Source organism: Lutra lutra, chromosome 1, assembly GCF_902655055.1.
Source record: "Lutra lutra chromosome 1, mLutLut1.2, whole genome shotgun sequence".
NCBI lineage: Eukaryota > Metazoa > Chordata > Mammalia > Carnivora > Mustelidae > Lutra > Lutra lutra.
This window is the reverse complement of record NC_062278.1, coordinates 48,645,362-48,671,212: the sequence shown is the minus strand read 5'-3', so window position 1 is coordinate 48,671,212 and position 25,851 is coordinate 48,645,362. Positions and strand designations below refer to the sequence as shown.

Genomic DNA, 25,851 nt, shown 5'->3' with positions numbered 1-25,851 from the left:
CTCTGAACAGAAAGTGGGAATAATTCCATTCAATCCATACTATTTAAGTGTTTACTGTGTGTAAGGCCCATTAGGTATTTTAATGAGTGAAAGCGGTTTATTTTCATGATAATTGTCACTTAGAGATATGTGTTATTTAACTTGAAGAAAATATGGAAATCTCTACCAAAATGTCTATGACATATGATTCCATAATCTATATTTTCAGAAAGTAAAAAGATGATCAGAAGGGTAACTCCAGATTATTCAATAATTTTAAAATTAGCATTCTTTACTTTTGGAGAGCACACAGAGGATTAGCTATCATAAGTTATTTCCATTTTTCTAACTGTAAGTCTATCATGGTTTTCATATTTACATTTTTTTGTTTTTTTTTTCTAAATTCATTTCAAATGAATTTCTTCATGGAACTTGAAAAACCACACAAAATATCTAGAGCTGTATACTATGCGAAATTAGGTACAAACCAAGTTTGTTTTCACCGAGAAGAAACCCATTCAAAAAGTTCTTTATTCTTTTCTCTGTCAAAATTCTTTCTTTAAAATGACTGTCAGCTGGTTATTTTTATTAGAAAGTTATCATATTTAAGCTTTGGCCTGCCTGAGTTGATGACTATGTTGAATAAATGTAATTTTTATTTTCATTTGCTGAATCATTGCTGTTAACTATTGAATGAAATCGTTTTTTGAGTAACCTTTACATTTTATTGCTTTTGTACCCTAGTGTAAAAACAAAGCTTAATTTTTAAAAAGTCCAATAAAATGTATTTTTGATATTTCCACCATAACTTTACAAGCAATTCCTCTCTTCTACCCTATAATAACCACCTCCTGTATTTTTATGATTTAGTTCAACATCATTATTATAATTTTTTACTGGGTGAGCCCATCAATGTCCTTGGCAGCGAGATTTTGTGAGCAGAAATCCAGAAGCCGAGCCTGTAGTTGATTGCAACAATTATAAAATTTCTTTGGATTGAGTTCAGAGCCTTACCCTGACATTATGAATGTAACAGAGTCATACCTCCTTCATCAGCTTTTCCAAAATACACGATTGGTTTGAGTCCTCTAAGCTGTTGCTTAAACAGACATCTATTTTTTACTCAATGGTTTTGCATTATAAATATTTCATTTGATTAACATCTGGCTTTGATGGAATCCAGCCAAAACAATTAGAGGTACCTGTAGTAAAAATGTGATACCTTAGGAAAATCATTAAAGTATTTGCATTTCTTCAAAAATTCTGAACGGATTCGTTCTAGACAGGATGTGGTCCTGTGGCATTAGCTGTAGGGCCCGATACTATGCTTTTCTTTTTGTTCAAGTGCACCTTGAGCAAGAATGTAAAAATCTGAGGAATCTTAACTCTTTAGTCTTCAAATTACCAAATAAAATGAAATAGACTATGAAAAGCCATTGTGCTATTGAATATCAGGAAATATTGAGTTGGGTGTCCAAAAGTCACTCTTAAGACCAGGCAATGGTAAGAACCATGGGATGGCTGCGGATACTATGAGATAATGTCTACTCATCAGAAACGAATGGTGTTTTTCCTTTTTCCAGTCAAAGTTCAAAAGTTAATGGTGTATTTGATGTTTTAATTGTTTCAACTAAGAGATCAATCAAAGAATAAGAAATATTGGCATGCTGTTGGTTTTTAATTGCAGATATATTCAATATTATACATGAATAAAGCTGCATTTGTTATATCTCACTCTGTTTTCATACATCCTAGATTGTCATTAGGGAAATTTAATACATGTCACTTCAGTCATCTGAAAGGCATCAATTTCTTCATTTCAGCTCATAACTCAAAACTGTAAAGTATCAGCCAGAGCCGCCCCCCCAAAAGCCAACAAAACCTTGGCCCAATTAAGAGAAATTTGATAATGGTAGAAAAGCACATACAGACATGACTGGAAGATGATAAGATTGTTTTAATTTTCCCATTTGCACTGGAATTATTTATTTTACAAATCTCCAGATCTTTTATTACTTAAAACCCTCTGCTGAATCATGAAAAGAAGCTTAAGTTAGCAATTTTCCTCTGCAAAATCTAGCTACTAGCATCTGGTGAACACTTGGATACCTAGTCAGGTCCTATGGAAATAATTATTTTAAGACTCTATTCAACATGCTTGGGCTTAAAAATCAGCTAGAATCACACTCTGCACATGTATTTTACCCAGGGGGATTTTAAAACCTGGCATTAGTGATGGTCTCCAGGCTTTCTGCGGCAGTGAAGATGTAGATGGGACATAGGAACTGCAGGCAGGCCAGATACCCCAGTGTCTGTCAATGGCCCCTGTGCTCAAGGACAGTGACTTCAGTCCACATTTGGCCTGTGGACCACCCAGGGCCGGGCCACTGCACCACCCACCATTGCTCCTCACACTTACATTTAGACTTGGCCAGCCTGTGGAATCAAGAACTGGTGTCCTTGCTTGTGCTTTCTTGTGGCACGCCTACAGCTGGTTTCTTTTTCTTCTCCAGATGCTGCTTCACTTTCCAGAATAGCTTCTGAAGTAGGAAAAAAGAGGATAATTCTACTCAATTGAAAGACAAGAAGAAGCTGAGTAATTATCAAAGTATATTGTTTTGGGGTCAAAGGAGAAATTATATAATAAGATTGTCTAAGTACATGCTTCGGTAAAAAGTATTATTTACCAAAATGTAAGTGTACATTTAGAAGATATAGAGATTCTTGTAAAGTGATTAGGAGAGAATAATTCTTTGTGTTTGTACATATACAAATACAGATTTATTTATTTTAATACATATACTCTATAGAGGTTTTTGTCAGAACAATCTATTGTATACATTTATTGGTTTTCATGGTTATACTATGTGTTAAGTTCTCATTCATTTAATTCCCATTAATACAGATTTAAGATAATTTAGAAAGGATTTAGCATTTGCTACAGAGGAAGCAAATTTATGAGGAAGTAATGCCTAAGGGAGAAAAGTTAAACTCCTTTAAGAAAAGTAAATTTTTCCAGCAACAGGTTTCCAGCTAATTTGCATACAACAGCATTTGAGTTAGAAATTGTTCTTTGTTACTTATCGAGTCAGATCTGATAGAACTTTAATTTGGCAACACTTTCAGGTTTTCATTTGAGCTTTTGCTGTAATTTAATTAAATGTGCTTTATAAGTCATCTGTAATTTAGACCCTTTACAAATCATATGGACTTCTCTCGACATGAACTCAATTTTCAGAAATTTAACTGTGTTTTAGATAATAGATACTCTCTAACTTATTTTGATATATTTCACAGAGACTTGTTTAGGAAATATTCTCTGCATTTGTTTCTCAAAAAAGATTTAAACAGGAACAACTTCAGACATTTAGATAATTAAAAAGTTTGAAAGTCATTATTGGTTGGTTACATGGAGGACATGGGGAGATGGAGAGGAGAACGAAGTTGAGGGAAATTGGAAGGGGAGGTGAACCATGAGAGACTATGGACTCTGAAAAACAACCTGAGGGTTTTGAAGGGGCAGGGGTTGGGAGGTTGGGGGAACCAGGTGGTGGGTATTAAGGAGGGCACGTATTGCAAGGAGCACTGGGTGTGGTGCAAAAACAATGAATACTGTTATGCTGAAAAGAAATATATAAAAAAAAAGAAGTAAGTGGAGAATTGGGTATCCAATTTAGAATTTCTGCAGTGTGATATATGTGATATATTCTAGAGTAGTAATAGTCGGTAAAACTTTCTGTGATAAGGGAAATGTTACTTATCTCACTATTCTCTGTGTTAGCCACTAGTCGCATATGACTACTGAGTTCTTGAAAGGTAGCTAGTATGAGTGAGGAACTGAGTTTTTGGTTTTATTTCATTTTAATAAACTTAAATGGAAAGATCTACTTGTGGCTAATGGAGACTATAGATCTAGAGTTTTTTTGTATTCTGTATTTAACATGAAATGAAAAGTACTTGAATGTGTTCTAGCTGCTGAATGTCAATAGAACCTAAGTGTTCCCAAAACACAAGGCCCGGACTCTGATGCATGTACATAGGCCTGATGGCTGGATGCACCAACACTGAACTTTGGCTCAACTTGTGGATGCTCAGACACAAGTTTGGGTTCACCAGAGGTGACTTGAGAACACGGACTCTAGAAAACTGCGGGATCTCAAATGATCTCTAGCAATAAAGGTCAATGATGGTAAGTGGACTCAAGGATTGACTTCCAGTTCATTGCTGTGTAGTGTGACTGGCAGTTAACAAGGACAGGTGTGAAGGAGATATTGGCCCAACAGCTGCCTCTATGAAAAAGAAACTCTTCAGATTCACACTGGACAGGAGGAACAGACTGATAATACTTCTGTGCCTTTGCCCAAATTATTTCTCAATAAATATTCACAGAACACTGCTATGTGAAAGGCACAGTGCATAAATGTTGGGAAAAAAATAGAGCCCTCTGCCCTCATGGTGGTTAACTGTATTATTTTCCAGTATCTTCTTCCAAAATTCATTTTTTCCTAGATACGGTGAAAATAAAATAGGATAAAGATACACAGGATGGACAGAAATGCTGAGGATCACTATCAGGTGTGTGTCATACATCTTATTCCTTTTACATCTCTCTGTAGTTTTCATGGTTCCGCACCCAGATAGATGACAAAACCAGTTTTTGAAATGCAACTCTGGAAGCAGAGAAAATAAAAGAAAAGACCTCAATGGCATTTTTAGAACATGAGATGAGTATCATCACTTAGCATTTATTGAGTGTTTACAACATGTTTAAAATGAGTTCTTTCCTCTCTAGTAGCCAGAAGAATGTCCTTTAAAATAATTACTGCTTTTTTGTTGCTGTTATGGGATAACACTTTTTTTCTTTGCCAATTAAAACACTGTAAGAGAGTATGCTACCATCACCACTTAAAAAATAAATCAAATTATTCAATTTTCAAACATGGATTGTAAGACCTGAAAAGAACTACTAGCTACATGGGCCAAAAGTAGCTCATTGTATTTTAGTTCATTTCGGAAGAGTGAGCCAGAAATGTGGCCAAGTACTAAGCATGAACTATTTAGCTAGACTTCTTTTTTTTTTTTTCTTTGCCTCCACACAGCAACTGCATAATTACATGTATGGTTCAACCTGCATATTTAATTGAATTTTCAAATGTGTCAATGATGGCAATTTAAGGATGAAAAGGATTAAGAATTAAATTAAGTGAATCCAGCTACAATACATAATAAAGTATCTAAAGACCTTAAAGTCATTTCTCCAAATACATCTTTTGATAATGTCCTTGATTTTGTAGACAGACACTTTGAAAATAATTTAAAGAAATGAATTACAAAGCAATGGAAAATATCACAAAGAAAAAAGAGATGAGTGATATAAATTCTTAAAAACCAGTTGCATATAAAAACATTATGGAGGGGGAGATGAACCATGAAAGACTCTGGACTCTGAAAAACAATCTGAGGATTTTGAGGAGGCGAGGGTTGGGAAGTTGGGTGAGCCTGGTGGTGGGTATTATGGAGGGCATGTATTGCATGGAGCACTGGGTGTAGTGCATAAACAATGAATTCTGGAACACTGAAAAGAAATTTAAAAAATTTAAAAAAATTATGAACAAAATTAAAAGGTAAAGGGGAGTTTGCTTAATTCTTTAAGCAATTTGATACCCTATCGAGGGTTTGAAAACATCGCCACAAATTCTTTGGTCCTCCTCTGTGTTCCCTCCCATCAAATCTGGGAGAAATAGTGACTGCTTAGACCAAGAGGGTGCAGTGGAAATATTACTATATGACCTGTGAGCTTGGCTCATTCAAGGCTCATACAAGCCCAGCAACAAAGATGCTGCCTGGTTTCTAAGATGCTGTCTTTTGGAGTCCTGGGTCTCTAAGGAACACGTGTCACTACCCCTGAGACCATGTGGATGGGCAGCCATGTGCTGGTGCTGCAGGTGGCCAGGCTGGCGGAACTTGGTCTTCCTTCTACCCTCACCAGATCACTAAACATGTGAGTCAAGCCATTTGGGGCTCTTTTGAACAGCCGATCTGCCAGGTGAGTAAGCCATAAGAGCAGAAGAAGCAACCAGCCGAGACTCATAAAATTATGAGATAAAAATAAAATGTTTGTTTGAAGCCACCACATGTTGATATGACTTGTTATACAGCAATAGGTACTGGAGCATAGCCTCTTGTATGTATGATATTTTTACAATGAAAATTTAAAAACTAAAGTGAAATATTCTCTGGGATGTTATTTGCAAAAGTTGATTAGTTAAAAGCAGTCTTAGTATTCTTCTTATATAAAGAGCTCTTACAAATCACCAAGAAAGAAATAGCAACACCATGTAGGAAAATGGACAATTAAGTGAACATAAAATTCACAAAAGAAAAATGAAAAGGCTAAGAAACATGTAAAAAATATTCAATCTCATTAGAAAGTAAAGCGAGTGTGAATTAAATAATAGAGTTAAAAGTTTTGTTATCAAACTGGCAAAGATAAAAAATTGTACTTAATGTTGATTTAGGTTAAGTGGCAGTTTAAATGGCACAAGTTTTCTGGAAAATAAATTGATATTACATGAGTAGAGTTTTAAGAATATCCTATTCTTTGATACCACTAGAATCTAGGAATTTGGATGAGAAAGTAATCAGAAATGAAGTAAAATAACATATAAAACGTTTTCGACAGTTAATAGGAACAAATATAGAAACAAGCTAAATGTCAATCAGTACCATTAAATAAACCATGTATTTTACAATACAAAATACTACTTTATTATTTAGAATGAAATTTCAAAGATATTTTGTTGATTCTGACCTAGGGACACCATATTAGAGGGCTTTAAGTCACATAGACCAAACTTTGAATCATGGATTTGCCATTTACTTTGACTGGATATTTGGAAATTTGATTTATCTCTCCCCAAGTTTCAGTTTTCAGATAAGAAAAATGGGGCTAAGTAACTATACCACTGGCGGCAGTGATAATTAAAAGAGATTACTTTTGTAAAAATAAGCATAATAGTTTCTTAATACGTGTTGTTTCTTTTCTTACGATCTGAGGACACCATCTGAGCTCCATATCCAAATTCACATTAATTCCCAGTTTACTAAAATTTCTTCCACTCTGGTTCCCTCTGTACATCACTTTCCACCATCGTCTAGTCCTTGCACGTTAGAGAAATCTCAAAAACAAAAGCAAACACAACCCCATCAATTTTCTTGCTTACCATCCTTCAGTGATTCTAGTTGCATTTAAAATGTATCTATTCTTGCCCCAATCTCCACACAGCAGATGGGGTGAACGTTGGAAAAGTAAATCAGATCATGCGATTCTTCTGCTTAACCACCCCAGCCCCTTGCACCCAATAGCTCCTCATGGCACTTAGAACAGACCTAAACTTTTTTTCTGGCTTCCGTGCTCAATATGATTCCTACTTTGCCCACCTCCTGATTTTACCCCTTCTGCCCCTTGTCCCTTATTCTCCAGCCACACTCCTCTTCTCCTTATAGAAAACATTTTGCTGGGCCCCACCTTTAGGCCTTTGTTCTTCCTTGTCTGAAAAGCTCTTTCCCCAGAACCATGCATAGCTGGGCCTTTCGCCACTTAAATCTCACTGTGAATATTGTTTCCTTAGAGAGGTTTCTCTTCACCATTCAACCTGAAGTCAACTGCTCATCTTCATGTATCTCTAATCTAATCTTCTTTCGTTGCAGAGTAGCAGTTTTATCTTCCTTGCTTAATTATACATTTTTACTCATTTATAATCTGCCTCAACACCAATGCTTCCTCTCTCTCCACCCCACCTTGTGAGCAGGGAACTTGTGTGTTTTGTTTACTGTAACATCCCTTGCAACGAGAAGTAGGCCTGGCACATGGTAGGTGTTCCACAAATATTTGCTGGATGCATTGGAAATACTTCTTGTAGTTTTGAAACATAGCTTAGCAGTGCAAAAGAAACAGGATTTGACATCATTTAAAAAAAAAAGCCTAGAAATTTTAAGTTATGTGGGTATTTTTTAAAGCTTTGATGGTTCTGATTAAAGTTAAGTACATTGCTTCAATTTTGAAAAAAGAAAAAACCGCAAACAAAATCATAATAGTGTAAAATTATTTCAGGAGTGTGATGAGAGCTCTCCTGTCAAATCAGATACTTTTAAAACCCTACCACCACTCAACAGGCTTCTTGCTTTGAAATGAAGGATACGCACCTCCTACCAATATTTTTACCGCTACAAGGCATGTGATTTATTTACTGGATAGGGAACGAGTTTTTGTAAAAGATCCCCTTTCAGCACTGAAAGTGTTGAAAACAGAGTTTCTGTTTTGAGGCTGGTTAAATACAAGCCTCTAGAACACAGAGATGTCATAAGTACCCCGTTGGGTGGACGGGAGTTAAAAGTGCTCCTCTTGTCACTCACTCTGGGGATGGCAAGCCCTCAGTGGTTGGACCTCAGTGGCAGGGACAATCACAAGCATCTACAGTAATGAGATCCATTTCTATAAAATCCACGAGAAAAATCTGAATTGCTATTTATAGATATGCCATACCATTTCAGAAAATTATATAACATTCAGACACTCAGGCGCAAGTTTGGATAAGTGTTTCAACATAGTCTGTCCTCACCAGTTTTGAATTTCCTCCACAAAGCAGGCTGGCCACATTCTTATGATTCTTGAAGAGAAAGGAAATACATGTTTATTAAACATGTCTTTTGGGCCAGTCGTGCTAATTGTGTTATTTGTATGGTTTCATTTAATCCTTATAACCGTGCAAAAAATGTGTAAAGGCAATGAGAAGACAGATCCTATTCTTTCACACAATGTGGAAGAAGGTCAGTGAATCAGGAATTGGCAAATGAAGAATGGCCTGTTCTTATCCTACTGACATTATCCCAGGGTTTAGTTCCAAATTTTTCAAAACTGTGTTTTACTTTACTAATGCAGGCAGTTGTCTGGAGCAAGGTAAATGTTCATTGATTAATAATGTTATTAAATTGGGCATCTGAGTTTCTTCAAACTGTGCATCTGAATTATTTAAAAATGCCAGGATTTAGAAAAAGACAATTGGGTGAGGCAATTTAGGGTTTCTGGAAGCTATTTTTTTCTCTTTCTGTTTTTATTAATTTAAAATCAATTTAATTCACATATAGTGTATTATTAGTTGCAGAGGTAGAATTTAGTGATTCATCTGTTGCGTACAATACCCAGTGCTTATTCCATCAGTGCCCTCCTTAATGCCCATCACCCAGTTATCCCAGTGCCCCACCTTCCTCCCCTCCAGCAACCCTTAGTTTGTTTCCCATAATTAAGAGTTCTTATGGTTTGCCTCCCTCTCTGATTTCATCTGGAAGCTATTTTTATCTTCTCATAGAGTAGTGTGTCTGATTTGGTTTCATTAATAATGTTTAGAGAACTGGAAGGTATAAGGGCTCATTTCCCTTTCTTCCCCACGTCTTCCTTCTTCGAAGGAACGACTTCATCCGTCAGCTGATTTTTGCAAAAACTTAAGTTTGTATTGCCTAAGACAAAAACTAGGATTGTGAATTCCATTTCTACTAAAATAGGATCAACTATGATTATCGACAGAGTCTTGATAAATTGGAAGAGAAAAAAAACAATCTCCTGATGTTGTACTAAGCCACTACTGAAGGTCTACTTTGCTGGATCACTGGTCTTCTTTTAAGTACATTATGACTGGAGAGACACTAATTTTCCTTTGTTTATAAGATTCACGTTATGATCACACAGTTCAAAGAAGCCAAATCTAAATGATCTGATAGATGAAAGGACGGAAAAGATCTAAATAGCTAAAGTATATCTGAAATCTTTGGGTTCTATTATTTTGGAATCAGGAACGTAGAAGTGAGAAATTAATTAACACTTCAATAGATGAATAAATTGAGAAATAAGGTCTTTAGTTCAGAAAACTGGAGAGCTGCAGCTTCACGGGTTGAAATTGAAAATTAGGCCCTCCTCATACATCTTAAGAGGTGATATTTGACAGAAAATGGTCTGATATTTTCATTCAAGTTCATCTTTCTAATACTTTTGCAATAGATAGAAATATATGAAGTATTTCCCAGAAATTCCTCATCCTTGCCAAGAAATTATAGCACTTTTCATATGAAGCCATTGGATGAAACTTCAGATAGGATAAAATATTGGTACTATCATGGTGACTCAAGGTATGGTCATATATGAAGTACATGTATGAGCTCTCCTAGCTTGAAGTCTATTTTTGGTTATCCAGATATTTGGCACTATAGGGCACTGCTGAAATTGAACCAAAAAATACAAAGTTAGTGGATTCCTTTGTTTGGGCTAACTCTGTTATGACATCCTTGGATTCAATCATCTTGCCATTTGCATTATGGTCCATTCATATGTTTATCTATGCAATTGAGTAATTGGTAAGTTAAACACTATAACTCATCAAGTTGACCTGTGAAGCAATTTGTTTTGGGCAAGTTTAAAAAAAAAAATCTTGGGTGAATAAAATTTGACTTTGTTTTATTTCCAGTTAAAAGTTGATTTATTCTTTAAAAAAAAAAAAAAAGAAGATTTTATTCATTTATTTGAGAGAGAGAGAGAGAATATGAGCAGGGTGGGAGGGAAGCGGACTTCCTGCCAAGCAGGGAGCTTGACATGGGATTGGATCCCAGGACTCTTAGATAACGACCTGAGCCAAAGGCAGACATTTAACCAACTGAGCCACCCAGATGCCCCAAAAGTTGATTTATTCTTTTTTTTTTTAAAGATTTTATTTATTTATTTGAGAGAGAGAGAGTGAGAAAGAGAGAGAGAGACAGAGAGAGCACAACTGGGAGAAGGGGTAGAGGGAGAGGAAGAAGCAGACTCCCCACTGAACAAGGAGCCCGATACAGGGCTCAATTCCAGGTCCCTGGAATCATGACCTAAGCTGAAGGTAGACGCTTAGCCAACTGAGCCACCCAGGTGCCCCAAAAGTTGACTTATTCTTGTCTAACTCTAATTGATGATACTGATTGAGTAACAGCCAACTAATTAAAATCATGCCCTAAAAAGGTACCTTTGAAGTAAGTGTGTCTTTCTAGTCACTTATGTTATGGAATAACCATGCTCCAAAGCATGTAGGAGGAAGCAGGAAGGAAAAATATGTGTGTTTTTGGTATATGACTGAGATTCTGAAACACTCCAGAAGCTTCATAGGAAAAACAGGATGAGAACCAGACTGTCTCCGGACATCAAGACATGGCTGAGCTCCAGTTTTGGTGGATAGATATTTACTTCCATGTTCTAGATGATAGGTTATTTTTGCACTTGAATGTGATGGCTCCCCTAACCTTATAACCGTCAAGTTATATTGCTCATATTCTAAAGTCAAGTTTGGTTTCCAAGGGAGACCTCTAAAAGAAATGACTCTAAAAGAAACCGTAACTCAGTGATAATAGTAACAGTTATTACTTAACTGAGAATGACTTATGTGATGGGCTCTGTGCTAACTATATTTTACATATATATTGCATCATCTAATGTTCACCATGATTCTACAATAAAGCAATCTTATTATATTTAAGATTGTTTAAACCTTAAATTAACTCACACACACACTTTTGAAGATTATGTTTTGCTCCCTTCTCCCTCCCTAGCCCACAACAAGTGTGCCTAAAAATAATTGGTGCCTAGAGAATATTTGTTGAATTAAATGAAATATCATTTCCTGTGCGTCCCCTGAGGGAAGGGTTTTCATCAATCATTTTGCTCTTTGATGTAACTTTGAGACTCTTAGGAATGAATAGGCACAGGAAATTTTTAACCTAACTAAGAATCATGGATCAACTTGTCTCTCTCCTCTTGGGTCAGGGAGGAAGACTGGTGTTAAGTTAGGTTGGAGGGGGTTGTGCAGGGATTGATAGGAAGGAAGAATTATTAATTATGGTGAAAATGACTTTTTTTTTAAAAGATTTTATTTATTTATTTGACAGAGAGATCACAAGCAGGCAGAGAGGCAGGCAGAGAGAGAGGAGGAAGCAGGCTCCCCGCTGAGCAGAGAGCCCGATGCGGGGCTCGATCCCAGGACTCCGAGATCATGACCCGAGCCGAAGGCAGCGGCCTAACCCACTGAGCCACCCAGGCGCCCCAGTGAAAATGACTTTTGTTCTTTCTGGGGTATAAGCAAAGAAGTTAGAAGGTCAAGATACTATATGACCTTGGTAGTCTTCCATGGAGTGTCAAATATGGCAGTGGGCACTGACAGATGATGCTCTGAGCTATGAACCCCAGCAAGACTGGGCTTATATAACAAGGGAAAGGATGGCTGTGATGGAGGGCAAGCTTCCAAATAAACTCAATCTTGTTTTCTGTGTGTTTCAGACCCTGACTTAATAGACTGTCCAGTTGTTGACTGGACCTTTGTCCACACTGCTTAATGTGGTCCCTGACACCCATTATGTCATTAGTGTACTGTATATAGGAGGACCATGGGATGACAAAGACTCTTTGAATTGAGTCCTCTCTCTCCAACTTTGATTATCCCATGATGTTTTAAATTTTATCATAATTTTTTGGAGCATCTAGTCATGCCAGGAACCATCACTGTCAAGCACAGTCACACAGGGTCCACCTGGGTCCACGCAGCATTGTGCAAACCAAATTAAACAGACTTCATTCCTCGCCTCCAGGAGCTCACAATAAAAACCAGACAATAGAGGGGGTTAACACAATGGGGCAAATAGACGCACAGCTGTATAAACAGACAAGTACAACAAATGAGAGAATTTTGGTATGAACTGTGAGTGCAAGTGCTGTTCATACGCTGGAAATAAGGGGAAATTCTGCAAGTTGCAGAGAAATTGCTGGAGCCTGCGTGAGGGTAAGGAAGGAGAGATGATAATAGTAGTGGAATCAGCTGCTCATGTTTCTTTCAATTAGGAGGGAAAGAAGTTTTCGTTTAGAGTGTGGGGAGAGGTCATTTCCTCTGAAATTGTTTATTCCAAGGGCACATATATCGCTACCTAGGCTAGTTTCTTCTAAGAGATTTGGTTGTAACCAGCCTAAAGAAGAAAAATAAAAATGCATTAAGCAGGGCATAGACTGCCAGAGAGATTTCATAAGGCTTTTTCCATTGGAAACCAGATTAAAAAGAAAATAAAAGCCAGAATGTATTATAATTGTATATTCCGCTTATAACCAACTAGCACACGCCAGTTGATTTTCCAAGGAAATGATTACTTTGGGTGAGTTTTTTGTTTTTTTTAAGGGACAAGTTTCTTGCCCTTGCCTAGCATTTACCGTCTCTGACATCGTCAACAAAGTCAGGTGTTAATCTGGATTTACAGAATTCAGCTGAAAGCGAATTCCAGGCAGGTTTCTACCTCAACCACCCTGGGCTGATAGATATCTCTCTTCTCTTAAATATATCCAGATAGGGAATCTGAAAACCTCCCCAGGAATCTTTTCCAGGGTTCATAAAACCTTCACTGCCAATAAGATCTTTCCATCTAACTTAAATTCCTTTGGTTGTCATTTAAATTCATTTCTTCTTCTTTCCTCATTAGGGAGGAGAGTACACCCCCAGGAGTCATTCCTCTAAATACAGCTGTTGAATACCCACCTCAGGCTTCCTTCCTGGACCTAAAGGAGTTCTGTTTCAGATGTCATCTATTTATAATGTCTTTTTTTTTTTTTTACATTGGCTTCTATTTTCTCAAGATAAGATCCCTTAACATTATGTATTTCAATAATGATTTTGTGAGGTTCATTCTACAAACATTGACATGTTAAGGTGTCCCATTTCTGTAGTTTCAATCAGATCTTAGGTATTAGGTCATGAAAATCTAGAAGAACATTGGAATTTATATTGTATGCTTTCTTGGAAAGGGCGAGATGATAGTCTCAATCTATTAATGGCCACTTCCTCAGACAAGCAATTTACCTGTAGAAAACACAACACGGGGAATGCCTTGATTTTTTTCACAACTATAAAATGAGGTGAACAAAATAATTTTAAAGTCTTAATCACCTATAATGTTCCAAAAGACTAAGATTATGTTCTAAGCAGTTCTTTGGCCAAATAAAGAGAGCTATTCCCCCTTAACTACCATGATTCTTATTCACAATGGCCAATGTGCATCACCCTATTACTGATTTCTCAAGCAAGAATCTCCAGTTTCTATTAAAAAAATTTTTATTAAGGTATTACTTACATATGTTAATACAAGTCCTCTTGGGTACGTACTCCTGGTTATATTATGCACTAACGTCAAAGGATACAAGTTTTTCCCTGTGATAAATCATTTTTCAGTTTACTACATAAATGTTTTTGCAAGGCCACTGATATTATATATGGGTATTTTAATTAAATAGCTTGTAGTCTACTGGAAAGGAGTCTGTAATTCTCCATCTTTATCCCCATGGATATATTCCCCATCTTTTATGCCCTGTAATCTTTTAAAGCACATACAAACAAAATGAGCATTTTGAGAATACAATGACATAACGAGTTCCCTTTAAAAGATAATTCCTTTATTTCAAACACTTTAGTATGGAATTAAGAAAAATTCTATTATTGAAAGAATTCTCAAAAGTAGGACATTGAAAAAATTCCATGGCAGAAATAATTTTGGGGCTGATCTCTTTCTCCAGTGATTATATACCAAGTGATCAATTTTCACTTCATTTCCTTTTAAACTTTTGCTGAACTTTGAATTAAGCATCTGAAGGCACATCAGGATTAGCCGTATCACCTCCTACAGTTAAAAAACCCAGTGTCTGCTGAAATGTTCTCAGGGATTTTAGAGTAAAGGTGGCTATTTTCTTCTGTTCTTTTGCCTTTTCAGCCTGGCCTTCACTTGCCCCTTCTCTGGCAGACACACCTTACTTTTCCATCATTTTTTGTGTAACCTGAAAAATGTTCTTCATCAAGCCTAATGGCTAGTTAAACAAGGGAAGTCTGAATTTTATCATATTCCAGATATCAAAATGGGATGAATGAAATTGTACACATTTGAGCCATTCTTTCTATTATGAGAGTGCTAGCAATTTATTGCCTGCTTCAAACAACACATCTATCTGGGTTATAAGCCACTGCCTCCCCCACACTCTGGGCCTCACCGTGCTCCTCTCCTCAGGCCTCTCTCAGCCCTGTCCACCGAGGCTGCAGTGGTGGCTTTTGCAGCAACGGAACACAAAGCAAGTGCTCTGGACTCACTGGCTGGCTGACGGGTCTGCTTAGCCGTCAGCTGACATTTCTAATGGTTCTTCTCATGTTTTTGTCCCGTCTCGTACCACATAGCTGACCCTACTTGTCCCTGAGTGACATTTGTACTTTCAACCAGTAGGCGTGCCTCCTGGCTTGGTGTTGGTGTTGGTGGTGAGCAAGGGGAATGGCACGCTTGCGCTCCCCTATCTTCAGTTCTACTCCCTAAATTCTGAATGGTTTAGAGAATGCTCTCCACCACTCCTTTCATCTTGTCATTCCTTTCTTTACCTCCAGTTCCCCACCCTTGCTCCCTCCTATGTCTCCCAGCCCTCATTCCTCTCATCACTTTGGAATCAAAACATAATAGTGAGGGGGAAGTGGGGCTCAGAGAATCATCAAAAGGATCTTCCCCCTTATTTGTTTAGGTTCTCTGAAGCTCCTTACCAACCTTTTTTTTTTTTTTTTTAAAGATCTTATTTATTTATCTGAGAAAGAGTACACCCATGTGAGAGCACAAGAGGGAGAGGGAGAAGCAGGATCCCAGGCTGAGCAGGGAGCTCAACTAAGCAGGGAGCCAAGGTGGTGCTTGATATGGGGTTCAATCCCAGGGCGCCAGGATCATGACCTGAGCTGAAGGCAGATGCTTGACTGACCACCTGCTCTTCCTCATCATCCTTCTAAGGTCACGACTTACATGATATTTACCCCGAGTTTTTAATTCCAGATACAAAGCTTGCCTTTTCTTAGCTCATAGTCCAGGACTAGATTCCAGTTTTGAACACATGCCCTGTTCTTTAATTTTCCCGAGACACTAACCAGTAACCAGCTCATTCTTCAATGATACACCAGTTCACATATGGCTCAGGGTGACGGAAAAGATTGTTTTAATTTAGATTCTGTCAGATATTTATGCCAATTTATGTGATCCATTTACATGAAAGTCTGCTTTTGGTGAATATAATTCCCTCGAAATCCCCTGCTGAAGATCTGTCTGTCATTATTCTCCTTATGTAACATTGTCACCTTGAATTCTGATAAAGAGAAATTCAGGCTGGCTGGAGGACAACTTAGAAAGTCATCCAGAGTAATACAGTATTCATGCACATTAAAGTTTGGCATCAAGAACATGTTAAATGAAAGGTATACAGGATTCTGGAACTTTTTTGTTCCACATCTTGTCACTCACTTTCTTCCCTGAAAATTCTCCTGTCATTTAATACTACAAAATAATATGAAACATACTCTTTCTGAGGCTGGATCAACCGTGAACAATAAGTTAACTTGCCACCCTTGCTATAAACTTAGCCCAGATAGATCAACTGACTGAATCATAATATGGTATTAGTGAGATAGCCAAATGACAAGTTCTGTGACGTGAGTAACAGAACCAATTGGATCTACTCTTGATAAGTACCACCAACCTCGGTAAGACTCAAGATAGCTTTGGTCTTAGAGATCTCTAACACAAAGATGGTAAAAAATAGGCCAGGGTCTGAAAACTATAAACTATTATAATTCTAGCAATGTGGACTCACAAATATGCAAATGAATACCAAAGTTAATCTAGCTCAGGGTTGCTGTTAGAACTCTGAGAACCCAGTGAAAGGGAGGAAGCCATCAGTGACAATTCTAAAGCCCACTGAAGCAGTCCCATGGCCATCAGAATCAAGTCCACATCCCTGGCACTATACTCAGCACCCTGTTGACCTCTGCAGTGTCCTTTCTCCTCTCTCCTCTCTCACTGCATCTATACTGAGCTATATACAGTTAAAGAAAGTGACCCACTCTCTCACCTTCTGGATTGACTCTATGCTGTTGCAGTAGCTTCCTCCTTATCTGGAGTTTTGCTTTCCTGGATTTCAGTTACCCAAGGTCAACTGCAGTGCAGAAGCAGATGATCCTCTTATGTGTGTGGTCAGAAGGTCAACAGTAGCCTAATGCTATGTCACAACAACTGTGTCATTCACCTTATGTCATCTCATCATGCAGTCATTTGGTCATCTCCATCATCACAAGAAGAAGGGTGGGTATAGTATGATAAGACATTTTGAGAGAGACCACATTTTTGTAACTCATATTACATTGTATTGTTATAATTGCTCTATTTATTATTAGTAATTGTTAATCTCTTGCTGTGCCTAATTTATAAATTAAACTTTATCATAGGTATGTATGGGTGGGAAAAAAACATAGTATATATAGGGCTCAATACTATCCACCACTTCAGGCATCCACAGAGGGTCTAGGAACGTAACCCGCTTGTATAAGGGGGGTCTGCTGTAATTCTAATTTCCCAAACTCTTACTTACTTTTTACATGTCAGTATGGCTGTCATTTCCTTCAGAAAGCCTTGTTTGTTCCCTTGAGTTTAAATTAGGTATTCATTATACCTCTACCCAAATGCACTATATTACCTTATCAGAGCACTTACCCTGTATACGACTCGTCTGTTGACTTCTCTGCCTTACTTGCATGTCCTCCTCTTTCTCTGCACTAGAGCTGAAGGTTAGGCCTCTGTCTTGCTCAGCGTTGTATTCTGAGAGACTACCATATTGTAAGGCTGTTGTGTGGAGCAAATGAAACCAGTCATCCATTTAACAATTATTCACTCAGTGCCTCCCATGGGCTAGGATCTCCTCTTAGTGTTGGAATATATCAATGAGCACACTCATAAACTTTTACAAATTTTATATCTAATAAATATATACAAATTGCCCAGCACAGTGTATGACATTATATTTAATACTAATAATGATAAATAAAATTTATTGAGTGTTTACTAAGTGCTACATACTTAGTTCCATGTTTTTTCATGTGTTACCTCATTTTAATCTTTACAACAAATCTTTAAATTAGTATTATTATTATTCCTACTTATAGGTGAGGAAAGTAAAGTACAGACATGTTAAGTAACTTGCCCATACAGTTACCAAGTTATAGGTCTAGAATACAAGACTGTTTGACTCTTGCACTGGGGCTCTTAACTTTTGAATAATATTTATTTAATACTTAATATTCCATTATCATTATCATGAGGCACTCAGTAAATACATAATAAATAAAAAGAAGCTGGAATAAGAACTCTTTTCCTAAGATGTGCCTGATGCTACTTCATGCTTATATAATGAAGGTGTGGCATTCTGATATGAACGAGTATGCTTTGTTTGTTTGCTTTTACTAATTTTGGCTCATAGAGCTCCGTATTATTCATCTTTCATCACATGGGATTCAATAAGGTTTTTCTTACCCCAAAAAATAAGTTATACTTCCAAGGGAAAGACTTATCATCAGAAACTGATAATGCAGAAGTGGACACCTCCTTTAGAAACAACTATCAGTCCCTTGGGCAGTCTCAACTGAATATTCTCTACATTTCAAAGAAAAGATTGTAGGGTAGGATTATAAGTAGCCTAAGGGCTGTTCTTCCCTACCCTTCCTTATTGGTTGTAATTATTTCAAAACCTCAATCAAACTTAGCTGTTTCAAGTTTATCAAGGATGGTTAGAGAAACAAGAAAATGTTTATTCTCCTCTCTGCCCCCTTGCCCAATCAACTGAATGTTAATTGAGTACCTACTATGAGCATTCATCTCAGTGTTCTGCTTCACTGCAATTAGATAAGCCTAAACTTTGGTACTTGTCTTCACGGGGCAGCCAATCTATTTGGGAAGATAAGATATACACAAGAAACAATGGGGGAGGATGTCCTACACAGTAGATAATTGTGTTCTCAGTTATATAGACACACCTTGGAGACTATAAGAGTTCAGAAGAGAGGAAGATTCATGAAAGCCAGAGAAATGAAAGGTATTGGGGAGGAGGTGGGAAACTGGGTTTTGCAGAATGAATAGGAGTTGTATAAACAAAGAAGAAAGTGCAGGTCATTATGCATATGGGGAAAGATTTGGCAATGGAATAAATATTTGTGGGATCATAAAGACAATGTCTGGCTAGAAGAGCAGAATATTTTGAAGGTTGATGAACAACATGTGTCCATGTTGTGAAGGGTATCCTTGAATAACAAACAGATGAATAATGAAATATTTAGAGCTAGATGAGCCCTTGGAGAGTATCTGAATTGGGCAATTCCCACTAATAACAAATGATCTAGCCCCAAATTTATCACTGATTTGTAATACCATGCAAGTCAAGCTCTCTGAAAGATTATCATTAGGTTAAAAGAGAGGTTTCTAGTTATAAACCTAACTGGGGCTTAGTCTTCTGATATTATCTCACCACTAAGTCACATGGTCTTATAAAAGTTGCTTATCTTTATGGGCCTCAGTTTCAACATCTGTAGGTAATAGGATTTGAACCATTTGATTTCTAATCATACTCTGAACTCTAAGATTCATGACTTCATGATTCTTTTTGCATTTTTGCACTTGTATGATGTTTTATGGATGGACCGGGATAGACTTTCAGACTAAACATAGTTAATAGAGTTTCTCTTAAACAGATTGTTCTAAATAGCATATTGAATGTGTTATTACTTTGTGTGGCCATGAAAAGTAAAGCCATAATATAAGAGATTTTAAGGCTAAAATAAGCCTTACCAGACATAGGCTAAAATGGAAAATCATGTTCAGTCAGCTCCTACCTTTACATAAATGAAACGATGTAGTGATAATCACTAATATATGCTATTTACTGAATGCTTTTTTTGTGCCAGGAATTTTACATGTAATATATATCATTTATATAATAACTCTTCATGTACATATTGTTTTCTATTTATTATGTGAAACAGGGGTTCATGACTTTCTTCAAGTAACTTAACTCATTGGTAGCAATGCTGAGATTCCTTTCCAGGGATGTCCTTACACAAACCTCTGCATTTTTTTCTCTGCTCAGTGAAGGATTAATTGGCATACATTGCTAAAAACTATGTTCCCAGTTCCATAGGGAGCTGGGAAAATTTGGAATATATAGGAAAGATGAAAAGAATTAGCCCGTTAGAAATAATTAGGAGTTTGAGTTCCCTTATATATTTAGGCCAGAGAGTCAAATACCATGGCTGGAATTTAAAAGTGACTGAGCAATCTTATGACTAATAATAGCATTTGCAGTCATGAGGATTGAGACAAAAAAGGAGCAACAGTAAGCCTTAAGGTCAAACATTCAGCACCAAGGGGTTAGCAAAATACTCTTTTTCCTAAGTTCAAATGTCATGCAATGCTGAGGACTGGCTATAATTGTGGCTTATGCCTTTAAGAGATTTCTGAGGAGGGGGGGTGGTCATGAGTCATCTGCTATATCAGAAAGGCTACCTATTACATTTTCTACCTGGGTTTCTATTTTTTCCAACATTGTCCACAAGGCATGTGGATTGAAATTCTATTTAAAAAGCCTTCTTTTTTGTGGCACATTTTAGAGCATGCCTATAAAAATTCCACTGCCAGGGTTATTAAATGGCTCTAGGTATTATCTTCATGGAGTCAATGATTTTGCATTTTGGTTCTAATCATTCTGATGGAATGTTTGTCTTAGAAGTAATTTTTTCCAGTGCAACTCCCTGGGTGCTTATTCAAGATGTTGGTCTGATGGATGAACTTTTGCTGGCTGAAGGAATTCAGATAAACAGGGTGCTGCCAACCAATGTGAGAATTTAGAATGCTCTCAGAGAAGTCTTTTGCCTACGTCATGCACCAAATTGGTTGCAGTTCATAAGTCTACTAGAGAACTATTACCATACCGGGTTACTTCTGGTCTATGGTTACCAACCTCTGTATGTGCCAGAGTATGGTAAAGTGGAATTAATTTAGATTCAAATGGATATCACATAGTAAGGAGTTTGCAGTACACAAAATTTTCCACCTTTAGAAGAAAAGGATTATACTAGTATGAAGAGTAATTCTTTTAATAAAGGCAATCTGAGAAGTGCCCCCAGAGTGAATGCACAAGACGTTTTATATTCTCTCTTAAACTACATGAAATATGGAAATATAATACTTTCTTCAGAGAAGCAGTCTCTGGGAGTCTCTTAGGCTTTGGAGATTGGTCTGGAGAAAAAACATTTCAGGTTGTTGCCCAATACCACTTTTAGCATTCCCACTTACTAATGACTCAATCAAATTACTTCTTTCAAGGAGCAAAGGAGGACTGCAGAATCAGAATGCCACCCTTTGTTTATTCTCTCATTTTCTCAGATCCCAAGAAAAAAGTATTTTCTTTCTGTTGACAGTTTATGTAGCTCTGGCCCCAACAAGTTTTTGCTTGTTGTGAGATATGTGTAGAAAAGGGTTGCATTGGAAGGCTTTCACTATAAATATTAACCACAGGAAGCATAAATAGCCTCTTGCATCCCAAGACAGCATGGAATAAAGGGGAGAAAAGTTAGCAGGACTCATTCTACCTACCACTTAGGATTTTTGATGGGGAGCAATGAAATGGCAATACCACCTACCCAACAGCATAAACCCACTACTTCAGAGTAATCCTTGATTCTCCTCTTGCCTCATCTCCCATATCTGGATCATGGTAAACCTGTTAGGTTTATCTCAAATCTATTACTAACATATTCACCTCTTATTGTCTCTACTACAAGTCCAAGTCACTGTCATTTCTCATTTGTTTACTCTAATAGTGTCTTAGATGTTCTTCCTTCAACCGTTCTCGTACCCCCATCACACTTGACCTCTCATTCTCCACCTAGCAGCTGTATAGCATCATTAAAATTGTAAGTTAGATCATATCACTCTTCTACCCCCAAACCTTTCAATGACTTTTTGATGCACTTAGAATAAAACGCAAACTCCCCTTAGCCTAAAAAGCCCTATATGAACCTCCAGCTCCATCTTATACCTGACTCAACTATGCTCATTTTCCTATAACCATGATGACCTTCTTGCTGTTCCAGTAACTCACCAAGCTTATTGCTGTCCCCAAGAACTTTGCATTTATAATTCCTTTGGCCTGTGATTCCTATCTTTCAAAATTTTAATTGATTCCCGTCTGAACCCAAATGTCATTTCCTTAAAAGGACATTCCCTGTGTAAAGAGGCTCCTTCTCCCCCACATCATTCTCTATAGCATTCCCTTTATTTGTTCTTTATGGCACTTGTTTATTTAATTGAAAACATTTTGTTTATTTAATTGTTTCCTTGTTTAATGTCTCTCTACTAGACTATGAGCTACTTTAGAGAATAAACCTTATCTGTCTTATTCTTTGTTGTACTCCCAGCACCTATAATCATGCCCTAAATGTTTGTTAAATGAATGAATGGGTGGGTGAAGGGAAAGATGAATGACGGACAGATGGATGGAAATAGATCCCTGGGACTGTGGCCAACAAACATAAAGGGAGCTGCTCACAGGTGGCCAGTAAGATGCAGAAGTGTATTTAAGTTGTAATAGCCCCAGAACAAAGGTCAGTTCCTCAGATAGATTCCATTTCATCATTATGTCTGTGGAAATTTTGGGAAGCACTAGATGCCTACACCAAGAGCTCCATGAGTCATTTGTTTCCTTGAGAATCTGGAAACTTTATGAGACTGGCTTTAGAAAGTGCTTCCTTCTAGCCAGCTGGTCCTAATGCTTCTGCTTTACTTTCATAGTGGAGGGTGCCCTTGGGGGAAATAGAATGTCATGACGTTGAGGTGGGTCAAGTTTTCGGAAGTCAAATAGAGCACTAAGTCAAAAACAGATGGTCTGGATACAAAAAAGAATAGAGCCACTTGCATTACACCACAATTGCGTGGTGGTGGTCTCTGGCCCACAAGTCATCGATACATGTGTTTTTAGACACGTAGAGAGGGAGAGAGAGAGAGAGATGTCAAGGGCTCTCATTTAAAATGTGAAAGTCTATATTTGTCATTCAAACATATCTATGGTTAGACTCCCAGTTGGATGTGTTTTCCATTTGCCCAATTTTAAGTGTTAACCTGGAGAAACTTCCAGAATGCCTTTTCTCCTTCCCTTCTATTGGAGCCACAAGCTCCTGGCATTCTGTTTTTATGTAGGAAACCAGATTAAGTAAAACATCTTCTCTCCCTAAGTAAATCCTCTGGTGACCAGTCTGGGGCAAGCTGTCTCCTCCTGTGCAACTACACATTCTGTATTTGAATACAACACTGTTAACATTTCTTTTAATTGTATTTTCTCCACAAATCTATTCCAAAAGCCCATAATACTCTTAAACGGTAAGCCAAGGGGATTATGGTGGCAACTTTACTCAAACAACACCACTGCTCCTTGAGAGAGGGATTACACAGGGCTCCCAGGCAGCCGTCTGGCAGGGTACTTAGCTCTCAAGAGGTTGCCCAGTGCCCAGGATCAACAACCGAAAGAATGTTTCAGAGAGAAGGTACTGAAGGTCTTAACTGATGCAGAACTCAAGTAAACTTGCTGTAAGAGTTTAGAGCTTTCTTCCATGGAAACTTATGGATTCTGTCCTTTAGGGAGCATCTGGCATTTAGCAAGTTCCTAGGATAGCAAAAAAAGAAGAAATATGTCTGTTCCATTTCCATCTTAAAGCTTAAACAGGCTGCACATGGGGCATGAGGAGACTTTGAATTTGGGTGGGAGGGATCACTCTTGGTCAAGTTCAGGGTACTTCATGATATTCATTCTGGCCCTCTCCTTACTGGTTGTGTGAACTTGGGCAAGTTAATTTAATTTTTCTGTTCCTCACTTTCCTTATCTGCAACATGGGGACAATAATAAATGACTCTCAATGATGTAAGCAGAACTAACTTAATAATGAAATAATGTTTACAAAGCACCCAGCAGAGGCCTGACACAAAACAAGGACTCTATGAATGTGAACTGCTATTCTCAAAGTTTTTATTTCTATTATTTCTATTTTCTCCCTTGTTCAGGTTAGACAGGTTGTTCTGAGCACTGCTAAGACTTTTCTTTCTCAACGTCTGAGACACAAAGACATCCAGAGGCTCCTACTGGGGTGACTGACTGTCCCAGTTTGTCTGGGACTGAGAAGTTCCCAGGGACACCAGACCTTCAGTGCCAAAACCAGAAGAGACCAGGGCAAACTGCGCTGGGCAGTCACTGCCTTTGGAAATGTTCCATACCAGATTCCCAGTTCTGTGAGGTCTTCCTTAGGCTAGGCAACGCTTCAAAAACCAGTCACTTCTGATGCTCTTTGAAATTCACTTTGTTTCTGGAAAATCTTTAGATCTTTTCCCTTACATCATCTGCAGACATGGGGCAAAAACACAACACAGGCCAAGGGAAAGAGGGGTTCTCTAGGCATCTTCAGCGGCTTGTTTTTCAATTCAGTGCTTGTAAATCAAGGGCCCGGATGTCCGGCAGGCTGGGAGGTGGACCATGGAAAGGAATCAGGATAAACCGAAATGACTTTTGCCATTGGCTTGGCCAGTACACCTTGCCAAGAGGTTTTTCCCTCAATTTTAAACAGATCAGTGTTATAAGGGGAAATGTACTCCATATGTTGCTCATGCCTTTTCCCTCAATTCATAAAAATGCCATCTTCTTAGAGAGGTAGCTTTTCCAAGAATTGTTTGCAAACTTTTTCCTCAAAGTTAAGTACCACTCTGATAGTCACAAATAGCTTAGTTTTTCTTCACTGGTGAGGAAAATAAACCCCTTTTGGTTTCTGCCCCAATGGCCCTAAGAGCATTCTCTTCTGACCTTTAAAAATCTCTTATTCCAAAGTATAATTTTGTCCCTTTCCAAAGAGTACAGATTTTCAGTTTTGTTCACTTCCAAGTTTACCTGAATTTAATAGAGGTCAACAAAAACCTGACAGACTCAAATATTTTTATTAGTGGAAAGAGAAGTCACAAACCAAGAACATTACTTCAATTTATTGATAGCATCAAATGCTGTTTTTTTTTTTTTAATCAGCCTTAGTTTGAAGGCATAAATCATCATTAGGGAGATATTGTACACCTGAAACTAACAATACACTGTATGTTAACTAACTGGAATTTAAATAAAGACTTGAAGAAAAAAAAAGAACTATTCTCCTAGCTTATTCTTAGAATTTTTCTCTATCCACATTCTCTCCCTCTGCTTTGAAAGTAAAATTCACCTGTTTTTCCACGACCCCATCAATGGCCTCTGAGCTCTGATGTGGTTCAGTTTGTCTGTGGTCTGAGGACCAGACGGGCCTGAAATCCTTTACAGTTTATCAGTAAGAGGCCCCACCTCCCACTTCCCCCAGGTATTAGGTCACCTCCATTTGTTTGTCTGGCCAGAACTGGCTTCTTTTCTGAGACTGGAAGCCAGATTGGTTCATCACCAGAATAGGAACCTGGAACTAACATTGGTTTTGCAGATGTGCAAAAAAAATCCCAGGAGTTTTGAAAAAAAGAAAGAAAGGGGAAAGGGTTTTGAGAAGACAAGACAAAGGGTTCTAGAGGGCTGAAAACAAAACAATCATATGGTGACTACACTTGTTTCTATTAAGGTGGCTCACTTTCTCTGCATTTTTAGACTAAGATTTAATTCCATTTTTCTGTAATTACTGAATGGCTATCACAAGTCACTTTCTTTGTTCCTCTCACTTTTGTTATTGTTGTTTCTCCAAGTCAAAAAAGAAGATTTTAAAATTACCTTCTTAATCCTGAACCAGAAAAGGAAGTGATTTCATATTTGAGATAAAGAAGTGAAAGGGCAGTGCTTAATCAGTGCCCCATCAACTGCAAAGATTTGCCATTGGGGGAAAATAAAGTCTAGAAAAGAGTCTTAGAATTGTCATAATAAATTGCCCGGGC

The 25,851-nt window shown here is 37.6% G+C and overlaps 1 protein-coding gene across 2 annotated transcripts in view; it reads right to left on the bottom strand.

Annotated features, from left to right (window-relative positions):
• The window catches only part of COL8A1 (collagen type VIII alpha 1 chain), a 154,229-nt gene that overhangs the window by 50,240 nt on the left and 78,138 nt on the right, over positions 1–25,851 (bottom strand). For both annotated transcript variants that reach the window (XM_047723005.1, XM_047722997.1), the window contains one exon: positions 2,399–2,519. The gene's annotated coding sequence lies outside the window, so the exon portion shown is untranslated. The remainder of the gene's footprint in view (positions 1–2,398; positions 2,520–25,851) is intronic.